Genomic DNA, 12,820 nt, shown 5'->3' with positions numbered 1-12,820 from the left:
GCCAATCCAGCCCCAAGTCTCACCTGACCTCAGGCTCCCAGTGGTGCCTGGGAGCCCAGGAGTCTGAGGCCAGTCAATCCTCACATGCCTTCTTGCCCAGGGGCCACACCCAAGAGCTCTGCACCTCCTGGTCTCAGACTGCTTTCTCCCCACACCCTAAGCAATGTTCTATGACTTCTCATGGCTCTGCTTGGAGTGAATTCAGTCAAATTCCTGAGCTTCTAGCCCTCCCTGAGCTGTGGTCACAGACACATGGGAGACAGAGACATAGGACCACAATTCACCCAATGGGACCCATGCCCACGCACAAGCACCACATACCCAACTTAGCCCACTATAAACAAGCAGGACAGGAAAGACTCAGGTCTCAGAAGGTAGAGGTTGAACATTTAGTGTTTCATGGTACTTGGCTACATATAGACTTTTGGCTATCCTGGGCTAAGTGAGGTTTGCTTCTTGAAAATAACCAAACAAAGAAAGCAGGCAAACATTAAAGGAAACAAACAAATGCAAAAAAAAAAAAACCCACTTCAGATGAAATGGACACTGTCAAGCCAAGTCATAAGGGGTATCCTGACGGGTATTAATGACTTACTTGCTTTGGACACTGCTCTCAAAAGCTTCAATCCCAGAGTGGTCAGGCTGGCAATCTAGACTCCAAGGCTCAGAGGGTTTTGTGCAGCCTTTTGAGGTCTTATATACTATTTCTCCCTCACACCTCCCCTTTGTAGCCACACCTCTCAGGCCAAAGCTGCCATCTGATAGGATGATGAAGATTCCACCCATTTCATCTTAGTTTGACCTAACTATAGTGTATCATGTCCTCATGTGGAAATGCACAAAATCTCATATTATGGTCAGGATCCAAGTCCAGCCAGGATCCTTTTTCTCAAACTCTGAGCTCTGTGATATTTCTTTGTCTGCCACATTAATTTGCAACCTGTTTCTCAGGTCTCCCTTAAGTATTATGTAGCTAGAGCTGACAGGTAGGTCCCAGTAACAGGATTCAGTATGGTGACATGAGATAGGGTGTGTCCACTATGATTAGATCTCCAGGCAGAAAATGAAGGACCCATAAATGAAGCAGCATTCAGCAAGTCAGTGTACAAACACTAAATATACCTCTCTGTTTATCTGTCTGTCATTTTCTCTGTCTCTATCTCTTTGTCTCTCTAAGTTTTTCTGCCTGTGTCTGTCTGTCTTTTTCCGTCACTTTATCTGTCTCTGCCTTTCTTTTCTCTCTGTCATTCTCTATCTTTGTCTCTGTCTCTCTCTTTCTCTTTATGTCTCTCTCTTTCCCCCACTGTCCCTCTCCCTCTCCTTCTGCCTCTCTCTCTCTCCAATCCTCGTCTATCTTGATTTGATTTGATTTCTATACCAGCTTTGCCTTTGATGAAATCATTGAAGGAGATGAGTTCGAAACTGTTTAGGGACTGTATGGATGTCTCAGACTTTTCAAGCAGAGGTCTTCTTCCATAGGACCAGTGTTCTATTCCTAGCTTCCACATGCCAGCTGATAACCATCTACAACTCCAATTATAGGAGCTCTGTCAGGCTCTTCTGCCTTCTGAGAGTAGTGCATGCTAACTCATAAGCAGGGATAACAAATATTCCTAAAATAATACAAAAACTGCTGAATGTGGTTTTGGAGATGTTATTGTGTTATATGCCTTAAATACGACTTTTTGTGAAGCACAGAAAGGTGGATCTCTCTGAATTCAGTCCAGCATGCTCTCTCTTGAGAGTTCAAGGACAGCCTTAGCTACACAAAGATACCCTAACTGAGAATAAACAGAGATAAAAGAATACAGAAAACTGAGTGTTTACATTTAACACTTTAATACCACCACAGCACAGGAAGAAGAAGGGAGATCTCAATGTGTTTGACACCAGTCTGTATAAGATATTTTTTATTACCTAGATTAAAAGTTTTTTCTTAAGAAAAGCCAAAAAACTGAGACTGGCTTGATAGAAAAAACACATTAACTAAACCAGTCTGATTCACTGAGTTTTAATTCTTCCTTAATTTTGTAGCTCGTTATACATTGCTTTTTACATTTATTTTTGAGGAAGAGACTTTTATTCTAGCTGAAGTGATCTGAAACACCAATTAGCAACAATCCTCCTGCCTCAACACTATTGTCTAAATAAAGATACCTACAGCAAATAGCTGGACAGAAGAGAGATGTGTGAGACTTTGGCCCAAGCTTGGGGTCTGAGGAGAGTAAATGAGGAGAAGTGGAGAAAAGAAAGAATCACAACAGCAAGAGGGTTGGCCTGATAAAGTAGGAGCAGAGCAGAGACACCTTGATAAGTTATCTCCTTGGGATAGTGACAGTGACATGGTCAAAATAGTATAGACAGTTATATGTGCCAAGCTCCAGTGTTATTAAGGCTTCCTAGAAATATAAAGGTTCTATGTCACTTATTTGGAATCTGAATGATCAAAAATGGTGTAAAAACTCCCAAATAATTTTTACTACAAATATCCTGGAGAGTTTAGCACTGGCTATTCATCATGGAATCATGGGCTGAGACTTAAATTTTCCTGGTGATCCTTTCCCAGCCAGATGTATTCACCCAAGTTATGGTTGGATTTGAATATGGTCTCTGGGAAGAAGGAGACTTTGTAGAGTTTTCATAGCCTAGAGAGGAGAATTTTGGCATTGAAACTATTGAGGCCAATTACTGGTGATACAGCCAGCCAGGGTTGATCCACACCTTTAATCCCAGCATTTGGGAGACTGAGGTAAGCAGATCATTGAGTTGAAGGACATTCTGATCCATAGGGCATGTTTCAGGATATCCAAGGGCACAGAATAATCCTGTCTGGAAAAACAAATACTAGACCTACACACTTGAGAAACCCTGTTTGGGGAAACAAAAAAATAAACAAACTCTCTGTGGAGTCCCTGTAAACAGATCTCAAGTAGGCAATGTAATGAAGACCAACATATGGATGGAATTAACAAAGACACCATCATTATGTAGGGTTTTTCTCATGCTATTGTTAGCAGAAGCTCTTTTTATCTGTGTCTGCTTCAGCTAAACATTCCTTCACCAGTCTCCCTTAGCCTTCTGCCTGTTTCTGCATCAGTGAAACATTCCTTCATATGTTTGCCACAGCGAAACACCATGCAGTGGAGTGTCTCAAGAAGGCTGAAGAAATGAGGACATTGTCTTAGGATTGATCTCTATCTCCTTCCTCACTTTAGTTAATCGAATTCACATCCAGGCTGGTGTTGCTGCTCTGGATTTAATGCCCTGAGCCTCTCCTTTACAGGTTTGTTATGGGTCCCTCTCCTCTGCAACATCTGGAATGCTGAGATTAAAAATGTGCACCACCATGCTGGGCTCTTTTTCTTAAAAGAGAACGTTTGTGCCTGGATGCTCTTCATGAAGCACTGTGAATGACCCAAGACAATTAAAAACAGGGGTTTTATGGTCAGGTCCATTTACAGAGAAAAACACTGTCCTGGATGGATTCAGGAATGAAAGAATGAGTGGTTATGCAAGGGTTACAAGTTGTATGCGTCTGGGACAGATATGTCCAGAAGTGAACTTACAGCTTCACAGATTTCCAAAATAATGAAAATAATTTCATTTACACTACTCAATCCAGTTCAGGCTGATTTGGCCCCAAATTGAATGATACCCAGAAATGCTTACTTAGACACTTGAACAGAAATTCCCTATAATTGATTATTACTGGGGGCAGAGAAATGTAAACTATACTTTACAAGTTGAAGTATGTGTAGCTCTGTATAGGGAGGGCTGAAAAGTTTGTGCATGCTGTTGATGAATTATTTGTAAAACGGTGTGTGTGTCTTGGACATGCATATCAAGGTGCTGGGATGCTAACTACATTAATGTAAACAGGGAGTGTGTACAACTCATACAATGGGGCTTGACTGGAAGTATTTTCTATGTTTTTCTGACTTCAAACAACTTCAGACTCTTATTGTCCCTGCAGGAAGACATGGAGGTGCAGTCTTAGATACCTTAGGAGCTACAGTTGTCAGATGTGTATAGCTCAGCCCACAAGCTGACTTTCTTTCAAAATTTGATCCTTTCAAACTTAAGGTTTTTATTTACTGGGTGACTTTAAGACTGTAGAATAATTCAAGAACAGGAATGGGGTGTGCCCTTGTGCTTGTATGCATGTCTAGAAAGCCTGAGTCCTCATAATCCATCTTGAAGCTTCACATGTGCACACACACACACACACACACACAAAAACAATAAAATAATGTGTTTATTGGGAAATGCACTTTCAAAGCAAAGGTTACATGTAGAGCACTCATATTCATGTGTATACTATTTATATAATTAGAAGAATAGACAATTAGAAACCTATATGTGTACCTTCTCCCCTACTTAAGGCACTGGTGTTCCCATTATGCTCTTTCTAACATTTAATCTCTATCTTTCTCTAACCACTTGCAAAAATGATCAAGAAGAAGCAAGATTTGGCCAGGCTGTGGTGGTGCACACCTTTAATCCCAGCACTTGGGAGGTAGAGGCAGGCAAATTTCTGAGACATTAATGGCCAATATTTTCTTTCTTTTGTTTTCTTTTCTTTTTTCTTTCTTTTGGTTTTTAGAGACAGGGTTTCTCTGTGTATTTCTGGCTGTCCTGAAACTCACTCTGTAGGCCAGGCTGGCCTGGAACTCAGAAATCTGCCTGCTTCTGCCTCCCAAATGCTGGGATTAAAGGCGTGTGCCACCACTGCCTACTGAAAGACCCCCAAAAGGAGACCCTCACCCAAGTCCGGACCTGCACCAACCCAAGGACACACGAGAACCCATCTTGATGCAATTGCAGAGGAGGTTTAATGACGAGGACCCTCAGGCCGGAACATATCTCATGCAGGAGATAGAGGTTCTGACCAGAAACCCAGGAAACTTGGGATATTTATGGGTAGGGGTTGGGGAGAGCAGGAAAATTTGGTGCGGTTACATATGATTGGTTGCACTTTCATGCTGCTACACATGATTGGATATTTCAAACATCAGCAACTTGCAGAACTGGCAGAACTTGCAGAACCTCGGACCTCCCAGAAAGGGAGGGAGAGAGAAGTAAACACCAGATAGCCCATTACTCACTTGGGCTTGTTTGGACTTGTCTGGGCACACCCTTGCATGCCTTTATTTTTGGTCACCCTGCCCCTGCAGGGACTTAATATTTTATTATGACTAAATTTAACAAATTGTTGGTGGTCTTTGCTGACCATGAATTTTTTTTGTTATTGTTTCAACGCTGCTTTCAAATTTTATTTTCACACCTACCACGGCCAATATTTTCTAATTCCTGGTATATTTTTGGTGCTAGTACTGTAGGAATTTGGTTAAACTTAATTTTTAGTTAAAGGTAATTTTTAACTGCTCCAGGACACATCCTGGGAGAAACAAGTTCCTTAGTAAAAGGACACCTGCTGGATTACCCAGCTAGATTACCATTCAGAGGAACAAGGGATTAACATTCCTCAAACCACAGGGAAGAAAACCCACCTGCCTGTGGGGAAGGCCCAGAGCATGTAGACAGACCATCCCTTGGCACCTCATTCCCCAAAGACCAATTGTCCTTTTGCCCTTCGACCTGAGCAAAAAAATGCAAGTTCCAGAAAGCAGAACTGAATGTAAGATTTTAACTGTCCCGGGACATATTCCGGGTGGAGGACATTACATTATCCCTGAATCAGAGGACACTTGCTGGATTAACATTCCTCAAGCCTCAGGGTGGGCCTATAACAAGTGAGAAATAGTTAACCTGAACTGGTTGGTAATGACAGGGTAGGGCACAGTGACATGGTAAAACTACATTTTTGAGAATGCAGAGTGATTTTCACGTGGCTCTAAGTCATTTGGGTGGTTCCAAGAACTAGCTAACTTTCCACTGTTCTTGGTTACTCCCCCTTGAGGTTTTCCCAGTGTTACAGCCTGATGTTCAAAATTTGTAAAACAGCCAATCATGTGTAACAACACGAAAATGCAACCGCTCATGTGTAATCCGCGACAAAATTCCTTCCTTTCTCCCACCCCATGCTATTAAAAAAAACCCCTCAGCTTGCTGGCCCTTTGTCAAAATTCTGTTCCTAAGTGGACTGAGCATGTTTTGACCTTGGCTAGCCAACTCCCCAATAAACCTCTGCTGATCACATCCAGGTATGGTTTCTTGTGATTTTGGGTGTTTGTGATATCCCAAGACTTGAGGAAGGGTCTCCTGAGTTTGGGGGTCTTCACAATCAGTTTAAAAGTCACACTGCTCGGCCAATCATATCATGCCTAGTTGCTATTTCTCTCATCCACACCTTAAACTGTATAAAAACTGCTCTTAATCTCAACTCAGGGTTCTTCTTGTCTGTGTGTGAGAGAACCCCAGTGCACTGGATTATTATTATCATTAAACCTCATGCTATTGCAGCGAATCCCATCTGTGTGAGTTTCTGGGGGAGGATGTTCCCTGGTTTTAGATTTTAGAGTCCAAAAGTATATGTATGTGTGGTTCTCTTCTTTTGATTTTAGTGATGTGAAATCATTTATTCCTTGTATTTTCTTCAGTGCAGTTAGCCTCTTTGTATTGGACTTTTCCTTCTAGTATCTTCTGACTGGCTCCCTCTTGGACATTTTTTTCCCCAAGTAATTTCTCCTAGTATACCTAACAGCTATAAGCAACTCATTATGTAGCCTATGCTAACCTGTAGGTCAAAGTAATCCTCTGGCCTCAGGGTACTGTTATAAAATAGAATGTATACAGTTTTATTAGATCTCTGTGAAGACAATAAAATAAACTGAGACCTCTTGAATATGAGAACCCTTTCACAGAGTCACTGCAGAGACACTAATGCTTTCTTCTTCTTTTTGCCTGTTATAAGTTTGAGTAATTTTATATTTACATCTATATATTTAAATGAGTACATTCATACACTATATAGTTAAGGACATTTATATCAAAATGAATACAAACACAAAATTTTAGTATATCTGGTCTTGATTTAACTTTAGTAAGTGTTATTTACCTAGAAAATGATCCATTTCTTTTAGATTTGCTAGGTTTGTCACTGCATGATTTTAAATATAACACAATTATTTGTGATTTTGCTTAAGTATTTGTTATGTTCTCATTTTCTCTTTTGATTTTATCAATTTGAATAGTTTCTCTCCATCATTCAGTTAGTTTCAATAAGGGTTTATTGCTCTAGGTGATTTTTTTTAAAGAACCAACTCTGTTTCATTGATTACTGGTATCTCTTCTCTCTCCCTCCCTCACTTCCTCTCTCCTACCCATCCCTCTTCATTTTCCTCTCCCTCTCCCCATCACTCTCGCTGTCTCTGTCTCTCTGTCTCTCTGTCTCTCTGTCTCTCTGTCTCTCTCTCTCTCTGTCTCTCTCTCTCTGTCTCTCTCTCTCTTTCTCTCTCTGTATTTCATTCATTTCAACCCTCACTTTGATAATTCCCTGCCATCTACTCCTCTTGGATATGTTTACTTCTCTATATTCTATAGTTTTCAGTTGTGTTGTTAATATGGTAGTATGGGATCTCTCTATATTTTATGTAAGCATTTAATTCTATGTACTTCCTCTTAGCACCACTTTCATTGTACCCATAAGATTGCCTATATTGCATATTCATATTTATGTTTGTTGATATGTTTTTAGACAGAGTTTTAACCTAGCCTATTTGAAACTGAGTAGACCAGGACAGCCTAAAAAAGGAAATCGCAGGGATAGTCTGGCCTCTGCTTACCTGTTGCTGGAAATAAGAAACATCCAAGATTTTCAGGCCTAAATTGAAATAAAAACTAGCATTAAAAGCAGTTGAGTTTTTCCTATCTGTGAAGCAGAAATTTACCTGTTCTTTGGAAACCAGTTTAGGTGGTGTTTTGCTGGGGCAACACATGAACAATTGTTTAGCTGAAATGGACAGGGGTGAAAGACTAAGGCAGACACCTGAAGAAATATTTTCTGAGGCAGACACAGTAGACAGGATACTCTGCTAATGCAAGCATAGGGAAATACAAGTGATGAAAGATTCTATGCTAATAATATGCATGTATTGGTATGCTTTACATGGCATAGTTGAGTTGCATTGGTCTGGAATCCAGAGAGAAAAAGGTATGGGAAAAAAAATCTTGTTGTATATAGCAGTTTCTTACAACTTCTGAGGTTTTGAGCTGTTTGGTAGTGATGTCACTGAGAAAGGTGAATGTGTTGAAGCAAGACCCATGAAGGACACATGATGTTTGGAAAGAGTATAAAGAGGATTTCACAGATAGTGATGGAGGCTGAGCTTGGTTGTTTTTAGATGTATCTCTGCAATGCTTGTGAGTCACAATTGTTTGCTGATCTTTGCTTCCCTGAGAGAGGAACAGCAAAGAAATTCTTCATGAATTCCTCTTGGTCCCTCTTGCTGATTCCAGGCCAGGCTGTGGCCTAACTGTTTCTGCTAGGTAGTATTACCACTGCTCTTTCATGTTTGCTAACCAGACTCTACTGAACTGGACTGTTGGTGTATCCATGGAGTGTTTGTGACTGGATTGACCTGACACTTCCTACCTGTGAACAGAGACCACACTTGTTCCAGAAAACCTTTCTAAACAGGTCCACTTCCCCTCTTACCCTTTCTCTCTCACTATCTATGGTGCGTGGTGGGATAAAATGGAGGTTAAAGTATTTAAAAACCATCATTAAATGTCTGCTTTTGAAAATATTAAAGTTCAATACCTGTCATCCCTGCCAAAATTGCCACCAGCTAAAGGTTTCCTAGAGATTCCTAGTGATACAGTCTAAACACACAAAATGATACAAACACACTCAGTCTCACACACACACACACACACACACACACGCAGAAAGAGAGAAGAGAGAGTGTGACAGAAGAGAGAGGAGAGAGAGAGTGAATCCAGCATGTTTAGTTCACTAAATGCATTCGGAGAACAGAAACCAAAGAGCTGTAGAGAGAAATTAAGGTGTCCTGATTCTAAGGAATAATTTCCAATTGACTGCCTCTGGAGAATAACTGCCTAGTGAAAATAGATGCAAGCCATCCTCCTTCCTCAGTCCTCTAAGTAGATAAGAAGCTAAGAGGACAGAGGATTCAAGTCACCTATATATACTAGAAGATAATGTGCATTTGTGACAATACGGGTGTCACAAATTTTCAGAGCATATTTTAGGAGGTTTTGTGTGCATGTCTAATGTCAGGAACAGAGTAAAGCCAATGTGGTACTCACTCAGAACCATGAGAAATTCACATGTGAAGAAAACTCAACCAGGTGTGTTGGCTTACAACAGCCAGCTCACTGAGTAGAATGTGGAGGCAGGAGGATTTTTTGCTAATTGGAGTTTCAGATCACCTATGCTAGAGTGAAAGTCTCTTCCTCAAGAATTAATTTAAAAAGCAGTATATAAAGAACTACTAAATTAAGAAACAAATAAAACTAAGCGAATCAGACTGGGTTAGATAATGGGCTCTTGGCTATCAAGCCAGTCTCATATTTTTGGCTTTTCCAAAAGAAACTCAAGTTAAATAAGGAAAAATATCTTATACAGACTGGTGTCAAACCCATTGAGATCTCCCTGCTTCTTCCTGTGGTGTGATGTGGTTAAAGTGTGAAATGTAAACACTGGGTTCTCTGTTTTCTTTGATTCTTGCTTATTTTAAGTTAGGGTGTCTTTGTCTAACCAAGGCCATTCTTGAACCCTCCAGAGAGACTATGAAGGACTTGAACTCAGAGAGACCATCCTGTTTGTGCCTCTTAAGAACTTGTATTAAAGGCATATAACATGATAATAACTGCAAAGACACATCAAGCAGTTTTGTATTATCTTAGGCATATATGTTTCCCTGCCGACATGTTAGCATACCCTACCCTAAGAAGGCTGAAAAGAGTGAGAGGAGAGTTGTAGTTGGTTATGAGCTGGCATTTGGAAACTAGGAATAGAATCCCTGTCCTGTGGAAGAACAGATCTTCTTGAAAAGTCTCAACCATTCATACAGTCCCTAAACAGTTTAAAACTTACTTCCTGCAATTATTTCAACAAAGGCAAAGATAGTACAGATAAAATCAAAGAAAGAGAATCACAGGAGAGACAGAGAGAGACAGACAAAGAAATAGAGAGACAGAGAGGGACAGAGAGGGGGAAGAGAGAGGCAGAGATGAGGCAGAGAGACAGATAGAGACAGGAAATGGCAGAGAGACTAACAGTGATATATTTAGTGTTTGTACATTGTCTTGCTGAATGGTTCTTCATTTAGGGGTCTTCCCTTTCCTCTCTGGAGACCTAATCATACTGGACACACCCTATCTCATATCACCACACTAAATCCTGTTACTGAGACTTACCTGTTAGTTCAGGCTACCTAATCATTCCAGAGAGACCTGAGAAATAGGTTGTAAATTGATGTGGGAGAACAAAAAAAAATCACAGAGCTCAGAATTAGAGGAGACATATCCTAGCTGTGCTTGGATTGTGACCATAAGTTCAGATTTTATACATTCCCACATGAGGATCTGATTCACTCTAGCTGGGTCAAAATAAGATTAAATGGCTGGAATCTTCATCATCCTATCAGGTGGCCACTTTGGCCTGAGAGGTGTGGCTTCAAAGGGGAGGTGAGAGGGGAAAGGAGTATATAAGGACTCAAATGGCCTCACAAAACCATCTGAGTCTTGGAGTCTGGTGTGGTTGTCTGACCTTGCTGAGATTGGAGCTTCTGAGAGCAGTGTCCAAAGCAGGTAAGTCACTTATGCCCACAAGTCAGGACACCACATCTGACTTGGCTTGACAGTGTCCATTTTATCTTAATTGTTTGTGTGTGTTTGTTTCATTGTATGCTTGCTTGCATTCTTTGTGCGGTTATTTTGAAGCAGCTGTCCTCATTTAGAGATAGATAGCCACAAGTCCATATGTAGCCAAGTGTCATGAAACTCTAAATGGTCATCCTCTACCTGCTGAGACCTGATGAAGCCAGGCCTGGCATGTGTATAGTGGGCTAAGGAGGTAATATTCAAGGACTCAGGCATACTGGACAAGTACCACATATCCTGATCTACTCTAATCTACCTTACAAAATTTTCACTCAAAGTGAATATAAATTTATAAAATGACAAAGAAGAAAATTTTTATATGGAAGAACACCGGAGCATGAGTTCTTGGAAATCATCAAATTGACAATTTTAAGCATTCAATCTGTTTTTTGATTAATCAAGTGATTAATTTTTACTTTCTGACTCCCACTCAACCCTTCTCCCACTCCTCTAGTCTTCTGCTCTGAGTGAGCAGGCCCGTGGTAAGTATCTTCCCAAGGTGATACATCAAGTCTGTGAGATTAGGTGCTTCTTCCCCTGCTGTGGTCCCACAGGGCAGAGCAGCATGATGAATAAATCACACATACAGTTTACTGCCTTTGAGATAGACTGCTTAACCAATTGTTTGGGCCTATGTGAAACAAGCTGCATTAAAGCTACACATATGTGTAAAGCCCTAGGTTTTGTCTCTGTATATTTTTTTGATGGTGGTTCAGTCTCTGAGAGCCCCAAGGGTCTACATTACTTGGCAGTGCTAATCTTTCTGTGGCTATTCTATCCCTTTTGAGGCCTGCAGGCCTAACTCCTATTCTTCTAAGAGTCCCCAAGCTCCATTCACTGTTTGTCCATGAGTCTCTGAATCAGCTGCTGTGTGGAGCCTCTCAGAGAATAGGAATTCTCGCCTCATGTCTGCAAGCAGAACACAGTATCATTAATAATGTCAGGAATTGGTGGTTGTCCATGGGAATGGTCTCTGGTTGGGGGACATTGTTATTTTGCTATTCAGTCTCTGTTCCATGTAGCATCCTGGCATTTCTTGTACACAGGATACATTTGTAGCCATGTTTTTGTAGTTGGGTTATTGTTCCCATTACTGGTGTTTCTGCCTGGCTAAAGTAGATGGCCACTTCATGTTCAATTTCTCCTATGCTGAGAGTAACAGCTAAGGTCAACCCCATATATGATTGGGCACCTGCCTTATCTCAGTTTACTGCCTGATCCTGAACATATCCCAACTTCTATCCCAGTCAGCTGAAACTTCCATTCATTCTCATTGACATTTTATATCTTTCCTGTCTCTGCCCACACCTGATCCTGACCCCAAGCATTATCTTCCCCACCCTCACTCCCACCCCATTTCCTCCTTCATCTGCCTATGATTATTTTATCCTCCTTCTATGTGAGATTCAAGCATCCTCACTTGTTCCTGCCTTCTTGTTGAGCTTCTTTGGGTCTGTGGACTATAGCATGCATATCCTTTATATCATACAATGTCCACTTTTTAGTGAGTATATACCATGCATTTCCTTTTCAAACTGGGTCATCTTACTCAGCATGATGTTCTTTAATTCCATTCATTTTCCTGCACAATTTATGCTGTCTTTGATTTAATAGCTGAATAATATTCCACTGTGCAGATGTACTACATTGTCTTTGGCAGTCTTCAGCTATGACCATCTCTGGCTGTTTCTAGTTTGTAGTTATTAACAGAAAGCTGCTATAAACATAGCTGAACAAGTATCCTTGTGACATGGGGGAGCATGTTTGAGGTCACCAGAGAATGTGCATATCATTGGGATATTACTCTGCTCACGATGGCTTAACTTGGCCCAGAGGACTCATCATGTGGCAAAAATAACTTGGCTTATCATGTGGCTTCTCTGTATAGTTCAGGACACCCCAGTCTGTTTAAGTGGAAGGAGAGGTGGCAAGAGAATTGAGGGTCCCCTGAGATAGAAGGATGTTCTAGGTATTTTGATTTGTCCCAGATGTCTTCTTAGTGAGCAGGTGT

Source organism: Arvicanthis niloticus, unplaced genomic scaffold, assembly GCF_011762505.2.
Source record: "Arvicanthis niloticus isolate mArvNil1 unplaced genomic scaffold, mArvNil1.pat.X S10, whole genome shotgun sequence".
NCBI lineage: Eukaryota > Metazoa > Chordata > Mammalia > Rodentia > Muridae > Arvicanthis > Arvicanthis niloticus.
The sequence above is the reverse complement of the archived record's forward strand: the minus strand, read 5'-3'. Positions refer to the sequence as shown.